General features: G+C 43.3%; 1 protein-coding gene across 6 annotated transcripts in view; it reads right to left on the bottom strand.

Moving 5' to 3' along the window:
• The window catches only part of LOC145342832 (MOB kinase activator 3B), a 126,255-nt gene that overhangs the window by 20,941 nt on the left and 86,245 nt on the right, over positions 1-19,069 (bottom strand). The window lies entirely within an intron of this gene.

Below are 19,069 nucleotides of genomic sequence, written 5' to 3'. Positions count from 1 at the left end.
TAGCAACACGTGGCTTGGGGAGAAAAACAATGCAAAACATTTGATAAAGTAGACCTTTATGAATGAGGAGGAGACAATCAGTTCTCTTTCGCAAGGACAGCATAACTGTTAGAGGAATTTGTTACTGAAAGGGGCAGCTTTAGTCTATCACAGAATCTGGATAAACACATAGCCAATCACAAAATAACCTGTGCAATCCATATTACTGCAAAAGTTACCATTGCCCCATGAAACCCATGTTGCTGCAACAGAAACAGATGAGATAGATACATGTTGCATTAACTCTCCCGGTACAGTTCCACAGGGAGAGACTGCTCATCCCAGGATCTGAACCAACCGGAAACCTTCCCGAAAAGACAACAATGTGAATCAAACTGTTAGAATTGATAAAACCCTGACACGTGATCATCTCCAATGTTCTGAGGTGCTGCGACAACATCGAATTCTCCATCAGCAGATGGCTAAATAAAGAAGTGAGTGAGGGACTGAGCAGAAGCTTTTCAGCCACTCAATGAGAAAAAAAAAATCAATATTGTAAATTGCCGCTGATTGTTAGCCCCACAGGATAACTGCAGGGAGTAAGAGGCTGCCACCAAGTACTGTGCTTTCATGGGATTCGGATTGCAGTCTGGTTTCCAGCAGCCTGTCAAGCCAGAGGAGCAAGGCTTCACTGACAAACCCATTTGCCTAATTCAGGGTTTGGTGCTTGACCGCTTGATGACCCCTGCTGCAAGCTCGGTTTCATTTTGTTAGTGGCAATATGTGTTGCATTTTGGGTTGATGTATATTTGCCAGCACTAAAGGACATTTATTCAGACTATTCCGGACAAGAGGTAAGCTTCCCTATTTTAATTTAACAGCTGTACTTTATTTAGTGGACATTTTATATCCTAGTTGTTATTTTTTATATAATTGATTGTGGACAGACTTGATTCTTCAATGATGAATTGGCAATTGTTCAGTGCAGAGATCATCACACATCACAAAGTGATTAAACCCCACCTAACATTCTGCCACCATAACTAAAACCCAAAATTGAATAAATTTTTCCCACAAAAGCAATTGGATTTAAAAATGGTGACAAGGAATTAATTTACAGGCTGGAATCTCACTGCGGAGTTCAAACTATGATTCTAAACCATTTAGGGACTCTTGGTTTTGGAAAAAGAACTCCAAACAACTTGTTTTATAACAAATTGAACTATGCCATAAGATTTCACTTTTATTTGAGCAAAACAAACTTTTAAACAAAATAAATTTAACAATATATCTACACATATTACACACTCAGACTTACTTCTTACTTTCCCAAGAATTTGCTTATAAGAGAATTAATTTTGTAGGGATGACCCATAAGAATGTCCCAATTCTCTGGAAAATTTTTAATAGCACCTGCTATTCTCAGAGTTAAAACTTTCATTTACCCTCTCTCAATTATGAAGGTCTCAGCACTTTGTTTCAGTTATTTTTCTAATACTTCCAAAATAATCAGCTAGCTATTTTCTTTGCAATAAGACACTCGGAGGCCCACTGTAGATTCTCCCATCAGCTTCAAACTAGGCAACCTTTTAGCTTCTGTTCCCTCACAGGATTCAAACCGAGATTAAGCCTCATCTGCCTCCCATGCGGTCAATGATGAAGTGTTTTACTCTGCTTACAGTGCAGGCCTATCTGTCATTTATTTTGGTTAACTTCACTCTGTGAGCTGCAAGCCGCACAAAATCTAAACTGAAACTGAAAAAAAAATCTCCCACAGCATACATGAAGATAAATTGAAACCAGAGAGTGTGTAGGACAATGTAGCCTGCTCTGGGCTACCCTCAAACCCATGGGGCAGCACGGTAGCACAGTAGTTAGCACTGCTGCTTCATAGCTCCAGGGACCTGGGTTTGATTCACGGCTCAGGTCACTGTCTGTGTGGAGTTTGCACATTCTCCTCATGTCTGCGTGGGTTTCCTCCGGGTACTCTGGTTTCCTCCCACAGTCCAAAGATGTGTGGGTTAGGTTGATTGGCCATGCTAAAAAAAATGCCCCTTAGTGTCCTGAGATGTGTAGGTTAGATGGATTAGTGGATAAAATGTGTAGGGATATGGGGGTAGGGCCTGGATGGGATTGTGTTTGGTGCAAACTCGATGGGCCGAAGGGCCTCTTTCTGCACTGTCGGGTTCTGTGATTCAATCTTTAAGCTAATTATGCCTCACTTACAATTTCTTCAGCTAAGTAACCCCATCAGTTGTTTAATGGCTCAATTTCTTCTACTGTGACTTGATTAGACAAGCACAGGTAACCTTCTGAACTGCCATTTGTTTTTGAAATCTCTAAAGCCCCGTGTTTTTATTATCTTACCTTTGCAACAGTAATCTTCCCAGAACTAACCAGTACCTCTAACTTGTTAACTTGGTGTTGAGGTGCTGGCTCTGAACTGGGGTGAGCACAGTAAGAAGCCTCACAACTCCAGATTTGAGTCCAACAGGTTTATTTGGAATCACGAGCTTTCGGAGCGCTGCTCCTTCATCGGGTGAGTGGAGAGTTGGGTTCACAAACAGGGCATATATAGACACGGACTCAATTACAAGATAATGATTGGAATGCGAGTCTTAACAGGTAATCAAGTCTTTCCAGGTGCAGACAATGCGAGTGGAGAGAGGGTTATGCTCATTCCACATACACAACACCCTCTGTGTAAAAATAGGGTGAATGAATAGGATGAGTGCACTCAGTCTTTTTTCCAGATTTGAATCGAGAACTAGAGGGCGTAGGTTTAAGTCAAGAGGGGAAAGAATTAATGGGAACCTGAGGAGCAACTTTTTTACACAGAGGGTGGTACGTGTATGGAATGAGCTGCCGGAGGAAGTGTTTGAGGCAGGGACATTGCCAACGTTTAAAAGACATTTGTACAGATACATCGATAAGCAAGGTTTAGAGGGATATGGGCCAAATGCAGGCAAATGGGGTTAACTTAGATGGGTTTTTTTGGTCAGCATGGACTAGCTTCGGCCAAAGGGCCTGTCTTCATGCCACACATTCTATGATTCTCCCCCCCCCCCGCCCCACCCCAGCACTCCCTCACCCTTACCCTGTGTCTGTACTTGTTTAAAATCTATTACATCTCTTAACATTTTCCTGAAACAGGAACAGGGATATTTTGCCCCTGCCTGCTTTGGAACCGGGAATTCCGGCTGAATTCAGCCGACCTTCAACTGGTCTGTCAAATTTTTTGTTCCTGCCACCACTATTCGTGCCGTGAGTGGGATGGAAAATCCCGGCCAGTAACTCTGTTTCTCTCTCCACAGATGCTGCCAGACCAGCTGAGTATTTCCAACATCTACATCCTAGAATTTTTGCTACTTTTCTGAGCGTTATTTCAATTTCTTGATTAAATCGCTGCATTGTAATTTTTTTTATACTATCTGTGAAATTAGGTAAAATATTAAGAGATTAGCAGGAAAGTATCTCTCCCATGATGAATAGCTAATGGTCGCCACACACCCATTCATCCATATGCAGCCCAGCTCCTGGGGAGAAATGGTGACATATTGCTAATGTCACTGGATTAGTAATCCAGAGACCTAGGATGATTCTCTGAATACTCAGATTCAAATCCTACCAGGACAGCTGGTGGAATTTAAATTCAATTATTAAATCATAAATCAGCAATTGAAAGCTGATCTCAGGAAGACACTTATATCGATTGTCATTAAAACCCATCTGGTTCTCTCATGTCCTTTAGGGAAGGAAATCTGCCGTCCTTACCCAGTCTGGCCTACACATGACTCCAGAATTACAGCATTGCTCTTAACTGCCTCTCTGAAATGGCCAAGCGAGGTTGAAGGGCAATTAGAATCATAGAACCCTACAGTGCAGAAAGAGGCCCTTCGGCCCATCGAGTCTGCACCGAACACAATCCCACTCAGGCCCTACCCCCATATCCCTGCCTATTATACCCACCAATCCCTCTAACCTCCACTACCCTGGACACTAAGGGGCAATTTCTTAGCATGGCCAATCAACCTAACCCACACATCTTTGGACTGTGGGAGGAAACCAGAGTACCCGGAGGAAACCCACGCAGACATGAGGAGAATGTGCAAACTCCACATAGACAGTGACCCGAGCCAGGAATTGAACCCAGGACCCTGGAGCTGTGAAGCAGCAGTGCTAACCACTGTGCTACCGTGCCGCCTATTAGGGATGGGCATCAAACACTGGCCTTGCCAACAACATCCACATCCCATGAAAGATGAACAAAGGAGTGAACAAAGTAAAAATCTGATGACGGTATATACAATTGTCCCTTATTCCAACAAAACCTAAAACTATCTCATCACCTTGTATCCATTATCACATCAGCAGATTGTACAACTTTTCGAAATATAAATTAAGATTTAGCTCATGGCACAATGGTTAGCACTGCTGCCTCACAGCGCCAGAGGCCCTGGTTCAATTCCCATCTCGGGTCACTGTCTGTGTGGAATCTGCATGTTTTCCCCACATCTGCATGAGTTTCCTTCAGGGTGCTCCGGTTTCCCCCCACAGTCCAAAGATGTGCAGGTTAGGTGTATTGGCCATGCTAAATGAGCTGGATTATGTAAATAGGGCTCAGGGGGTAAGTGGCTCTTTTGACGATTTTTTTAAATTTATTTGTTCATGGGATATGAGCATTGCTGGCTGGGCCAGCATTTATTGCCCATCCCTGAGGACATTTAAGAGTCAACCACATTGCTGTAGCTCTGGAGTCACATGTAGGCCAGTCACGTAGGCAGATTTCCTTCCCTAAAGGACATTAGTGAACAGATGGGGTTTTACAAAATCGACAATGCTTTCGTGGTCATCAGTAAACTTTCAATTCCAGATTTTTATTGAATTCAAATTTCACCATCTGCCGTGGTGGGATTTGAACCTGGGTCCCCAGAGGATTACCTTGTGTCTCAGGATTATTAGTCCAGCGACAATATCACTGTGCTACCATCTCCCTATCTGGTAAACTCAATGGGCCAAATGGACTGCTTCTGCACTGTAAGGATTCTATGGTTCATTGTGCTCAAAGCTCCTGGGGAGACTATAAATCTGCTACACTATTAGTGGAATTCCCTCAAAAGCAGCCAATTACAATCCTGTGAGATTTATCTTTGGAAATAATTTCTATCAACAAACAACATGAGGCCAAACATATTTCTTACTTTCACAGTGCTATTTTTTCACCTAACCTAATCCCTAACACAAAATGAATGAAGATTGATTCCATTCACAAGCTCACCCCCTCCACCAATTTTTATCTGTCAAAAAGAGTCAACTTGCACTTTGGGAAAACCGTGATGTCTCAGTGTAAAAGATGAGAAAGTATTCAGGGTTTTCCTGGGGATTGTGACAATTCCGATAGTTTTTACCATTTTTCTCGTTCAGCATTTTCTTAAAGCACAGTTTATTCCACAGACCACAGGATGTGAAATAAGTGCATATTTTACACAATGAAAAGTGCTTTCAGCGCTGCAAAGATTCATCCTACTGTTTGGGCTTTTTGACATACCACAGCTTGATTCGAGCTGACACATGCTAAAGCAAACCAATTCTTTTCTTAGCCTGGTGAATATTTGCAACTGGGCCAATTTATGAAAACATTTACAGAGTTGGAAACCACAGACTGTGAGTTGATATCTCAGTGTTCTCCTCCCAATATTGAGGCAAATTTCCCTGTGTGTAGATGTACAAGCATCCACAGAGTCCCTACAGTGCAGGAGGAGGCCATTCAGCCCTTCGAGTCCGCACTGGCTCTCCAACAAAGCATGTCACCCAAGCCTTATCCCTGTAGCCCCACATATTTACCCTGCTAATACTCCCAACCTATTCACTCTGAGACACTGAGGGACAATTTAGCATGGTCAATCCACCTACTTTGCACATCTTTGGACCAGGGATATAACATCAACAAACAAAGCTAATAGAATGTTTGTCTGTCCCTGTGGCTCACAGCTGTTTAATCATCCTCATCTTACAAGGAATTCACGGCTGTGAGTAAAAAGAAAGAAAAAAACTTGTGGACCTTAAGCCAATTCTGAGATATTCAAAAGGTTGGAGTGTTCAGATGGTAAGGATGAAAAAATGAGAGAAATTTAAATTATGGGTTGGATTAAATGTTGATGGCAAGGGTTCCATCAATGGCTCTGAATGAGGGGAGGGGGCAGCCCCACTTTGGCGATCCCCAGTACCTGTGGCCATACCTTGTGAAGTGGTTGCCATTGGTGCTGATGTCCCATTGAGAATGGCTGCCCGCCTCGGAGAGCTGTCAATGCAGCAGAGAGCCAGCAGCACCATTGGGAGTGGTGGTGACCATTGCTGGGCTTGCACCTTGGGCAGGGCCCACGTTGAATCTAAGCCTACATTAAGATTCACGTTTTAAAATTGTGTTATTCATGAATGAATTGTGGAGTAATAGTTCAGCTACCCTGACAACATGGGCTGGAACAGGAGCTTGTTGTGTGTTTAATCATTGCCGTAAACCTGGTACGGATGTACTCCATGCCACAACATGTTAGACCCAGAGGTAAGGCAGGCCATCACACCAATCAAAGTTTTCCCATCATAAGCTGGTGTTCCAAAGTCTTGTTTGCTCACTATAGTTTTGCTCTAACAGGGAATTACGCCACACTGCACTGACCCAGTGGGATAAAATTAATGAAACTGCACAATGACTTTTCCCTCGGCTCTCCACAATATAACTGACAGAATCACTTCCGATTGGAAACCAGGACCGCATGAATTCAGCAGCTTTTGGTCTGTTTTGAATGAACATGTACAGGACGTCTGTTGCACAATATTTCACTGTGGAATAATGTGGCTGCGTCACTGTTTATTACAGAAAATCTCACTTCCTTCCGAACAAGTAATTGCAAGAATGAGGCTCAAAGGTTGCCTCAGATCTCAAACCAGAAACCACCCCCGCTGTATCCAATCTCATTTCTCATCCAGGACTCTTTAACATTAAAACGTTTCACTGGCTGCTTGACCAGCCAAAGAATCAATTTCACTTAACGCAGTGTGGTGGCTGATCTCTGGTTGATATTAAATGTTTCACATCTAAAAGTCTTACTGAGTCATAGAGGTTTACAGCTTGGAAACAGGACCTTTGGCCCAATTTGTCCATGCCAACATTTTTTTAATCCCCTAAAATAATCCCAATTGCCTGCATTTGGCACATATCTCTCGATACCCATCTTACCAATGTAACTAAGTGCTTTTTAAAAGATAAAATTGTACCCACCTCTACTACTACCTCTGGCAGCTTGTTCCAGACACTCATCACCTTCTGTGTGAAAAAATTGCCCGTCTGGACACCTTTGTATCGTTCCCCTCTCATTTTAAACCTATGTTTTAGATTGCCCTATCTTTAGGAAAAGATTTTGATTATTTAGCTGATCTGTATCCCTCATTATTTTATAGACCTCTATATGATCACACCTCAGCCTCCTCCACTCCAGAGAAAGAAGTCCCAGTCTATTCAGCCTCTCCTTGTAACTCAATCCATCAAGTTCAGGTGGCATCCTAGTAAATCTTTTCTGCGCTCTTTCTAGTTTAATATCCTTTCTATAATAGGGTGACCAGAATTGCACACAGTATTCCAAGTGTGGCCATACCAATGTCCTGTACAGCTTCAACAAGATGTCCCAACTCCTGTATTCAATATTCTGACCAATGAAACCAAGCATGCTGAATGCCTTCTTCACCACTCTGTCCACCTGTGACTCCACTTTCAAGGAGCTATGAACCTGTACCCCTAGATCTCTTTGTTCTGTAACTCTCCCCAATGCCTACCATTAACTGGCTAAGTCCTGCCCTGGTCCAGTCTACCAAAATGCATCACCTCAAATTTATCTAAATTAAACTCCATCTGCTACTCATCAGCCCACTGGCCCATTTGATCAAGATCCCATTGCAATCTGAGATAACCTTCTTCACAGTCCACTATGCCACCATTCTTGGTGTCATCTGCAAACTTACTAACCATGCCTCCTATATTCTCATCCAAATCATTAATATAAATGACAAATAACAGTGGACTCAGCACTGATCCTTGAGGCACACTGCTGGTCACAGGCCTCCAGTTTGAAAAACAACCCTCTACAACCACCCTCTGTCTTCTGTTAAGAAGCCAATTTTATGTCCATTTGGCTACCTCACCTTGGATCCCGTGAGATTTAACCTTATGCAACAACCTATCGTGCCAAACCTTGACAAAGGCCTTGTAGACAACATCAACTGCACTGCCCTCATCTACTTTCTTGGTACCTTCCAGCCATATGCACATCAGAACCTAAACAGATGACATAGTTAAGTGGTACAGTGGTTAGCACTGCTGCCTCACAGGGCCAGGACCCAGGCCTTGGGTCACTGTTTGTGCGGGGTCTGCACGTCCTCCCCATGTCTGCGTGGGTTTCTTCCAGGTACTCAGGTTTCCTCCCAGGTTAGGTGGATTGGCCATGCTAAATTCTCCCTTAGTGTTAGGGGGACCAGCTAGGATAAATACATGACATTATGGGGATAGGGGCTGGGTGGGATTGTGGTTGGTGCAAACTCGATGGGGCAAATGGCCTCCTTCTGCACTGTAGGGATTCTGTGTTCTCCCCGTGTCTATGCGGGTTTCTTCCAGATGCTCTGGTTTCCTCCCACAGTCCAAAAGACGCGCTGGTTAGGTGCATTGGCCGTGCTGAATTCTCCCTCAGTATACCCAAACAGGTGCCAGAGTGTGGCGACTAGGGGATTTTCACAGTAGCTTCATTGCAGTGTTAATGTAAGCCTACTTGTGGCACTAATAAATAAAGTTTCAGCTAGTTGTAGATGAAGGCAGTGATATAGAGCAGCCATATTGCACAGTTACACTCAGCTAGTGCAAGTGGAAGTGAGGAATGACTCCAAAATGAAATTGAATGGGATTGTGGAAAATTAACCAGCAGAGCTGCACGGATCAAGTAGGAGAAATGGCACTGACAGGGAGCCAGCATGGCTGGATGGACGAATGGCTTTCTTCTATGACTCCATAACTCTAAACCATGCCAACGTCAGCAAGAGGCCATCATTTTAAGATCAGTCGGCTGAACTGGGAATGAAATCAGGAAGCATTTTTTCTCATATGAGGGTTAATGGAAACCTGAATCTCTCTCTCTCTCCAAAAGGATCTGGGTTAATTGGGGTTTTCATAATTGAGGTGAACAGATTTTTTAACTGGCAAACATATTGAGAGAGAAGAAGGAAATCCAAATGAATGGGAATGGAGTACAGATCTGCCCCGACCCAACTGAATATTGGAGCTATTTCAATTTCAGGATTGTACATAATGAGGACAGATTTACACTCATAATTAATTCCAATTAACATGAACAGATGATGGAACTTAACCTAATTTGTTTTTTAATTGTGTGATGTGGGTGTCACTGACAAGGCCAATATTTATTACCCATCCCTAACTGCCCTTAAACCTAGTGGTTTGCCATTTCAGAGCACGGGTAAGAGTCAATCACATTGCAGTGTGGTCAGGAGCTGCAGGTAGGCCAGACCAAGAAAGTACAGCAGATTTCCTTCCCTAAAAACATTCGTGAACCAGATGAGTTTTTACACCAATCAATGTTGTCATGGTCATCGTTACTGAGAATAACTTTCAGTTCCCAATTTTATTCACTGAATTTTAAATTCCACCACTTCCCAGGGCCTCAGCCTGGGGCCTCTGGAGCACTCTCCCAGGGACATCATCACTATCCCTCCACCTCCCCAAAATGCAGATTTACCAAGTGGAAATAAAGACATTGATTTGTTCTCATTTTTTTCTGCTGTTGGCTCCAGTTGGCTGTATGTGGTGCTGAATGCAGAGAATATCGGGTGTGTGGGAGTGATCAGATGGCAGTGCTATGATTAGAGGGATTCAGAGAATTTGTTTACATCTAAACTTGAGATCTGAGTCATAGAACCAGAGTATCAAAACCCAAAAAGAGGCCCTTCAGCCCATCATATCTGCATTGGTGCTAATGTTTCGAGTCTAGATGACCCCTTGACAAAGCTTTGACAAAGGGTCGTCTGGACTCAAAATGCCAGCTTTTTTCTCTCCTTACAGATGCTGCCAGACCTGCTGAGATTTTCCAGCGTTCTCCCTTTTGGTTTCAGATTCCAGCATCCGCAGTAATTTGCTTTTATTTACATCTGCACTGGTCATCACGTACCTATCCATTCTAATCCCATTCCCCAGCACTTGGTCCACAGTATTGTAATGCAGTGCCGTTTCAAGTAGTCATCTAAATGCTTCTTAAATTTTGTAAGGGCTTTCACCTCCACCACCCTTTCAGGCAATGAGTTCCAGATTCCCAACACCCTCTGGGCGAAAAAAGTTTTTCCTCAGATCTTCTCTATATCTCCTGTCCCTTACATTAACTCCATGCTCCCTGGTTATTGACTCCTCCATTGAGGTGAAAAGTTTCTTCCTATCTACCCTATCTATTGGTCTCATTATTTTATGCACTCAACCCGTTCCCCTTTCAGCTTTCTCTGCTCTAAGGAAAATAACCAGCCCGTCTTCATAGCTGAAACACTCCAGCCCAGGCAACATCCTAGTGAATCTCCTCTGTACCCCAGAGAGTACTATTACATCCTTCCTATAATGTGGGTTGAGCTATGAGGAGAGGCTGAATAAACTAGGTTTGTACTCGTTAGAGTTTAGAAGAATGAGGGGAGATCTCATTGAGACGTATAAGATGATGAATGGGATGGATAGGATAGAGGTGGAGAGGCTCTTCCCGCTCAGAAAGGACAGTAGGACTAGAGGGCACAGCCTCAAGATAAAGGGGGGGCGGTTTAGAACGGAGTTGAGGAGGAACTTCTTCACTCAAAGGGTGGTGAATCTCTGGAATTCTCTGCCTGTTGAAGTGGTGGAGGCTGCCTTGCTAAATATATTTAAGACGCGGGTTGATAGGTTTTTGATAGGCAAGGGGATTAAGGGTTATGGGGAGAGGGCGGGAATGTGGAACTGAGACACGACAGATCAGCCATGATCTTATTGAATGGCAGGGCAGGCTCGAAGGGCTAGATGGCCTACTCCTGCTCCTATTTCTTATGTTCTTATGTTCTTATTAATAGGTTTATTTTAAGCTCGAAATCAATGTGTTTCTCTCAATTTTGGTCAGTAATAAACCTTTCTACCATTGATGCAGGATAACAAACGCTGGCAGAATGTTTAACGATGGAGATATTGGTGTTGTATTTTGCTGAGCAATGCTTTGTAGCTGGCTGCAGGGAACCGTGACAAATGTCTGACAAAGCGCATGTTTTAATTCACAGTCAACACAATCTTGTGACTGTTATATTTGCGCTGTAAAATTAAAACATTTTCCTTTCCTGCAAGGGTGCAAGAAGATGAGGCACTGGACTGTTCAAACGTCTTCTGCGGATGACCTGTAACATTAATTAGTAGAGCTCGGGATTCAGTAAAATCTGAGTCTTGGCCTCCTGCTACATGATATAAATCGAACAAAGTTAATGGTGTGTGCACAGGATCAAAAGAGAGAGAGGAAAGTGTAACAGCTATTTAGTAAAGTTCATTTTATATGACTGAAAACATGAGCTTTTGGCTTTAATCTGCCTTTAACAGGCTGTTCTGTAGTCTTGTGTGCCTCATTAATCCTTTCAACTGTTTTTCACAGCCAGTAATCATACAGTGCAGACTGTAAATAGCTAATCTCACAGGGCCTCAGTAAACATTAGAAAAAAATACTCCAGGGGCAGTAGCTGCGCAGTTCCCACTTCAATCAATCTGCTTCATACAATCGAAGATACTTCCTGAATGTTCTGGAAACATCACCCTCTCCCTCAGTCTCCCCAAATTCCACACAGATCACAAATTGGGAGAATTGTTAATGTATTAGAAAGAAAACCTTTCGCACATTCATTTTTCTACTTTCAAAGCATCAGTATCTTGGAGCACTCAGATCAGGTAACAGCACGTTCTGTGTGTTGGATACTCCAGTCGCTTTGCTGAATCCATCACTGATCAGAGATGGACAGTGCGGTCAGGGAAATTTGCACCCTCTATATGCCAGTTCCCTGCCAATTTCAAATTGCCAAAAATGCGAATTTCATAGAATCCCTACAATGCAGAAAGAGGCCATTCGGCCCACCGAGGCGGCACTGACAACAATATCACCCAGGCCCTGTCCTTATTCTCCATGTATTTACCCTGCTGGTCCCTCTGACACTAAGGGGCAATTTAGCATTACCAATCCACCTAACCCACACACGGTTTGAATGTGGGAGGAAACCGCAGCACCGGGAGGAAATCTACGCAGACACCGGGATAATGTGCAAACTCCACACTGACGGTGACCCGAGGCCAGACTCAAACCCGGATCCCTGGTGCTGTGAGGCAGCTGTGCTATCACTGTGCCACTCTCCATTTCAGCTAGGGATGGGAGATGGAAACAGCTCTAGTGTTGATGTTTCCTTTTCTCTCTTGGAGACCAGAAAAGATTTTTGGGACAGCAAAATTATTTTTACACAACTCTGTCATCTTGAGAAACATGTTGAGCTTCTTGTGTATGTAAGATCAAACAGTTCAATCTGCAGATTATAATCGGACTTCTGTTGGAAATCCTGCTCTAACATAACCCTTCAATTAGCTTGTTTTTCCTCTCTACATGTCATCTGTGAGGATTTATTCTACGCAGAAGTGATGTCAGTCTACTGCCAAGGCTGCTTGGTTTTCTTGTTGGTTCAGTGAGTTCATGTAGTGAGTCATGAGGCACCTAAAGTGTAAGGATCAGGAAATTCTCACAGCCCAATCACCATCCTGACCCATCTTTAGATTATTTCTGTTCAGAAGTTTTCATTATCTAAATGACCATCTCAGCAGCTGAAGCCTGGTTTAACTAACACTATCCAGATTATGGACATTAGATGCCGACACAACCAAAGCAAAAACAGAAATCTGGTCTGCCCTAAGTTAGTCAGTGTCAGACAGTGGCAACAGGAATGTAACTTGTCTCAGCTTCTTGCAGTAGGAAGGATAAAACTCTTCATCATTACAATGCCTAATTGCTAGCCGTTGCCAGCCCTATTGGGAGCATATATAGTGCCGTGTGGGCATGAGTTGACAGGAACATTGGTCTTAGCTGTTCTGCTCCCCATGGAATAACTCACCAAATCTCACAGCTCCTGGAGCAAAGCAACCTTGGGAAAGTAAAGGAACGAAGAGGAACTGAACCCATGGAGCCATTTGCCAGGTGGGATGGAGAAGAAGGAAAAAAGACTGTCAGGATAAATGAGAAACATAAAAATAGAGACAAAGGGCAGGATTTTCCAGCTGCAGAAACTGCCCCAGAACCGGAAAATCCTGCCCAAGTTCACTGGGCCTTTGCAAGGTCTATCTCCCCGTCCATTACAATTCCTGTGGCAGACAGGACCAGAAACCGCCCCCCCATTCTGGGCATGAAGTGATCACAATTTCCCCTCCCTTATCATTAAACAACTTCAAGATGCCACTCGTAATCATTTATCATGGATTATTAGAATCATAAAATCATAAAATTCCTACAGTGCAGAAGGAGGCCATTCGGCCCATCGAGCCTGCACCGACAAATCCCACCCAGGCCCTAGCCTCGTAACCCCATGTATTTACCCTGTTAACTCCCTGACACTAAGAGGCAACTTAGCATGGCCAATCCACCCAACCTGCACAAATTTGGACATTGCAGACAGATCAGAAATAACAACTCCAAATTAATGCCAAAATACCCCATTGGCAGAGTAAGTGTTATTCCCCAACAGAGTTTAATGATTTTTTAAGAAGATAGCTTTAAGTTTTAAATCTGTGGTTCACTAGGGCAGGAAGTGTAGCAAAACTAAATGTTAATATTAGCATCTTCAAGGTGACAGGAAGTAATCCTCGCATTAACAGGAAAGAATGAAGTGGGCAATAATCACCATTACTGGTTAGCAGAGAACGAGATAATAAAACGGGATCTTTCCATTCATTGAGCTCTGATTTCTCACTCACTGATAGTCTGGCAAAGAGAGAAGATGATATACTCAGTCTATGTTAAAATTGTGCTCCAGTGAAATACAGCTGGAAATTTACACATCTTAGCCAAATTAATACAACATATTTCTACTCAATTTTGGGAAGAAACAGTGTGGGAAACTTCTAAATTCGATCCATTTAGAATAATGCCAGTCACCATTAAGACACCATGTGAGTTGTTCAAAGAAGGCAGCTGTTACAAGTTCACTGCCCATTGCACAGGCCAGAATGTCTGCAGTTTGGGGAGGCAGTGGTATAGTGGTATTGTCACTGGACTAGTAATCTCGAGATCTGGGGTAATTAATGTTCTGGGGAATGGGTTCAAATTTCACCATGGCAGATATTGGAATTTGAGTTTAATGAAGTTCTGGAATTAAAAGTCTAAGGATGACCATGAAAACATCGTCAATTGTTGTAAAAACCCATCTGGTTCACTAATGTCCTTTAAGGAAGGAAATCTGCCTTCATTACTTGGCCAAGTCTACATGTGACTCCAGACCCACAGCAATGTGGTTGACTCTTAATGCCCTCAGGGATGGGCAATAAATGCTGTCCCAGCCAGTGATGCTCACATCCATGAACAAAAAGAAATCCATGAACTGATTTTAGTCGGAGCAGAAGAATCAGCTTTAATGGCCTCAATGTAAGAAGGGAAGGTGAGGAGGGCCAAGGCACAACTTGGCAAAAGTTCCTACACTCAATGAGCTGCAATGTTGCAATGGATAAACAAGGTACCAGGATCAGGTTTGCCAATTAATGCCACAGTTCGATCGCTTTAACATGAATGGGTTAATGCATAACTGGAATAATAGCCTTGGAAAAATGAAGCTTCTCAGCTTTGCTTTACTTGTAAAAGTTTAGAAGGGTGAGGGGAATCTTACTTTAAAAACTTATTAAAGTCTTAGCTCATTAAAACTTATAGAATACTGAAAGGCCTGGATAGATTTGACATGGGGAAGGTTAGGAGAGATTAGGATCTGAGGACTCAGCCTCAGAGTCAGGCCCTTTAGAACAGAGATGAGGAGGAATTTCTTCAGCCAGAGGGTGGTGAATCTGTGGAATTCATTACCACAGAGGCTGTGGAGGCCAGGTCACTGAATGTCTTTAAGACAGAGGTAGAAAGGTTCTTGATTGGTAAAGAGTTAAAAAGTTACAGGGAAAAGGCAGGAGAATGGGATTGAGGAACTTATCAGCCATGGATGAATGGCAGAGCAGACTCAATGGGATGAACGGCCTAATTCTGCTGCTATCTCTTATGGTATTAAAAGATGTGCAGTCAGCTGGAGTAACTGGAGGCTGGCCTGAAGCAGTGGAGGCAAAGCCCAGCATGAATCTGTATGTCATAAAAATAAACCAAAATCCTTCATCTGCTCCTAGCATGAAAGATGTATTTGAGACAACTTAAAATACAATGGTTAAACAACAGCGTTATTCTAAATTGACAGTTGTAACACAGACTAACTGCAGTGTTCAGCTCTTGGATTCAGACTGGTGAAACACATTATTTACTGGACAATCTCTGTTTTGTATGACTGCTTTGGAGTGTGTTCAAACGTCACTATCTTCATGTTCACAGTACATAACCTGTACAGAACAATAATGTTACTGAATGAGCTCTGTGTCCGGCAGTTACACTGGCACATACTGGACACCTCACTATCCTCTGAATGTACTGACTGAAATAGTGACCTCGATAGTTACTGCTGCTCCCACACTCCCCTCCTCACCACATTCAGACTTCGTCCTTACTGCAGCAACGGAAGGTAACTGCCTCAGCCATCACTGTGGAATTTACTGGATTAATAACAGCTACCTCTCTGTACAAACATCTACAACCATTCTTATTTGATATATATGAAAACTCCAGAAAACTGAGAAACCTCAGGGAGAGAAAGCTATCATCTCTGATTCTCTCAGTCAAAGCATTTCCGATTCTTAATCATTTCAAAAATGTTTTCTATCCCTGTAAAAGTTTTACCTATTCTATTCATACCATAAGTCAATCTCTGAATAGAATGGTGCTGCCTCAAAACTGATTCCTCCGCGAACACATTTCCCTCTTGTTTGTGGTTGAAGTGGAAACCTGTTGAGTGTTTGTTGATGTAGAGCCTTTTCCTTCCAAACTTCATTGCTCTGCAACTGACCAACAGTCCACCACATGGCCCACCCAGATTGCCATAGTAACATGGGTAACATAGAAAATAGGCACAGGAGGAGGCCATTCAGCCCTTCGAGCCTGCTCCACCATTCATTATGACCATGGCTAATCATCCAACTCAATAGACTGATTGTGATTGTGTAGCCCTCATCACTAAGTCACAGCTTGACTTCAGACCTTCCTCAAATCCCACTGCCACCATCTTGTCCTTCACACCCCTTGCCTTATTCCAAGTTTCACACTTTAAAACCTTATTTATCATCACATCCCCATTCCCCCCTCCCACAAGCCCCCAAGCTTAGTTTATCCCTGGGATATCTACCTATTCCATCTTCTAACCCATTCAGCAACTCGTGTGTGATTTCAATCTCAATCTCAGCTCCTTTGAATTCATTCCCTTGCAACTTGCATCTTCTTCAGTGCCACCATATTCTTTCAACAATGTGGAGACCAGAAACAAGAAAGTGGGCAAAAATTGGGCAGATGGAATACTGTGTGTGAATATGTGAGCTTATTCACTTTGGTAGTAAGAATAGAAAGGCAGGATATTTTTTAACAGGCTGAAACTTTTAAGTATTCTTGTGGTTTAAAGAGCCTTGCTTTATTAAGTATGCTTGGCTGAGTTCCAGATATCCATTATGCTTGTTGAAACAGCTGAGCCCCAGAGAAAATGTTGCTTGATTGACAGTTCTGATTCTCTAAGCTCAGCAGTCCACAGAACCAAAGAATCACCACAGTCAGAAAGAGACTAGCCGACCCATCGAGTCTGCAGTGACCCTCCGGAAGAGCATTCAACCCAGGCTGTCCCCTCTGTCCTATCCCCGTAACTATGCGCATTTACCATGTCTAATCCACCTAATCTACACACTTTGGATACCAAAGGCGGAGTTTTCCAATACCGCCTCCCCACACCCCCCATGGGAATCGTAGCAGGCAGGACGCCATCATGCAAATGTCCATGAGTTCAGGTGAGATTTTCCAGTCTTGGAGTGAGCGAGGCTATAAAATCCCTCCCTGAGGGGCAATTTACCGAACTTGCTCATCAATGTCAGAAATTTACTTAAACAAGGTTAATTGGTTTCAAGGACTTGTGGCTTCTGTTATTGATTGGTCTGCATGGCTGACACCTTTATTGCAGTGTTGCAAAATGTCTTTTTGAACATAGTGGAAAGTAATGAATGAATGACTTTTTTAAAGTTTTGATTTACACGTCTTCCTGTCACTATCGGGTTTATTGGTTCTATTCAGTCTATGTAGTGGTTAATGAACATGGAAATGTGAGTTTAATCTCTTATTTCAGCTCCTCTGAAATCATTACCTTGCAATTTGTTTTTTTCAACTTTTTCAGTGTGACTAACAATATGGTGACCAGAACTTTGCAAAGTACGCCACGTGTGGTCTAACCAAGATTATGCACAAATTTAAAATAACAGTTCTGATTTTTAATTATATCACTCTATATTAGTGTTCATGGAGCTGGGGGTGAAATATTAGCAGTGGTTAGCGCTGCTGCCTCACAGTGCCAGGGACCCAGGTTCAATTCCTGGCTTGGGTGACAGTATGTGTGGAGTCTGCATGTTCTCCCCATGCCTGTGTGGGTTTCCTCCAGGTGTTCCAGTTTCCTCCCACAATCCAAAGACGTGCAGGTTAGGGTGCATCGGCCTTGCTAAATTCTCCCTCAGTGTACGCGAATAGCTCCGAGGTGTGGCGGCTAGGGGATTTTCACAGTAAACTCATTGCAGTGTTAATATAAGCCTTCTTGTGACTAATAAATAAACTTTAAAAATAAAACTTGAAAAAAACTTTAAACTTGGACAGAGGACTGGTTAATGTGAAAGAAGCAGAGCGAAGGGATAAGCAAGGCATTTTTAACTGACAGCTTTTGTCCGGTAAATGTCACAAGGATAAGTGCTGGAGCCTCAGCTATTTTCAATCTGTGTTAATGACTCAGAAAAGGAGACTTAAAGTCATGTATCCAAGTTTGTTGATGATACAAAGCTAGTTGGGGATGTAAACTAAGAGGAGAACACAGAGGTGGCAAAGAGATATAGATGAATTGAATGGAAAAAATTGGCAGCTGGAATATGATGGAATATTTGCTTGGCATGGGATGTGAGGGGCCATGGGGTGTGGGTGGAGGAGCACCCCTTGGCATGGGCATAATGTGGATGAATGGAATGACACTGGGGACATTTTGAACTGGCCTTTTAAGTGGTTTCCACATGCAGACGAGGGTTCATGACTCCTCCGAGGGGCTGTGAACGACAATGCTATAAAAACCAGGCCTGACTCTGTGACAAATGCAGAGGGGTAGGACATGCCTATCCTCACAGTGGAGCCTGCCAGGTCAGGGGTTCTGGGTGCAGGGTTTTGATAAGAATCTGCCCACAGCCTTTAAAGGCACTCTCAGTAATCAGACAGCCCAGGAATGGGGGTTGGGAATCCCGGAATCAGAACACTGCCGCTTCTGAGACATCCCAATTCGGTGGAAGTTCAGCCATTCTTCCCTGTTTGGCTGGCCTGACCTGAGCCCATACTTGTACCCTGGCAATGATGCCACCTTCACAGGCGCTTACTCCTGAGGCAGGCAACCTCCGCCAGGGGTTATCCCAACTCCCACTGCTATCCCTGAGGATGAAAATTCGGGCCATCTTCAAGAGCAAAGAAAACCCTCCGGAATCAATTATCTCCTGAAATCTGCCTGTCTTTGCCCTTTCGTCGCTAACAACGAAGGTGAAGAGGTCACGGATCTCGTTGTCACCAAAATCCAAACCATCCTTTCCTTCAGATCCACTGCTTTCTGAGGAGAGGCTGAATAGATTAGGCTTGTACTCATTAGAGTTTAGAAGAATGAGGGGAGA

Source organism: Carcharhinus amblyrhynchos, chromosome 5, assembly GCF_965287045.1.
Source record: "Carcharhinus amblyrhynchos chromosome 5, sCarAmb.v2.hapA, whole genome shotgun sequence".
Classification (NCBI taxonomy): domain Eukaryota; kingdom Metazoa; phylum Chordata; class Chondrichthyes; order Carcharhiniformes; family Carcharhinidae; genus Carcharhinus; species Carcharhinus amblyrhynchos.
Note: the sequence above shows the minus strand (reverse complement) of the source record. Positions and strands in the feature narration are given on the sequence as shown.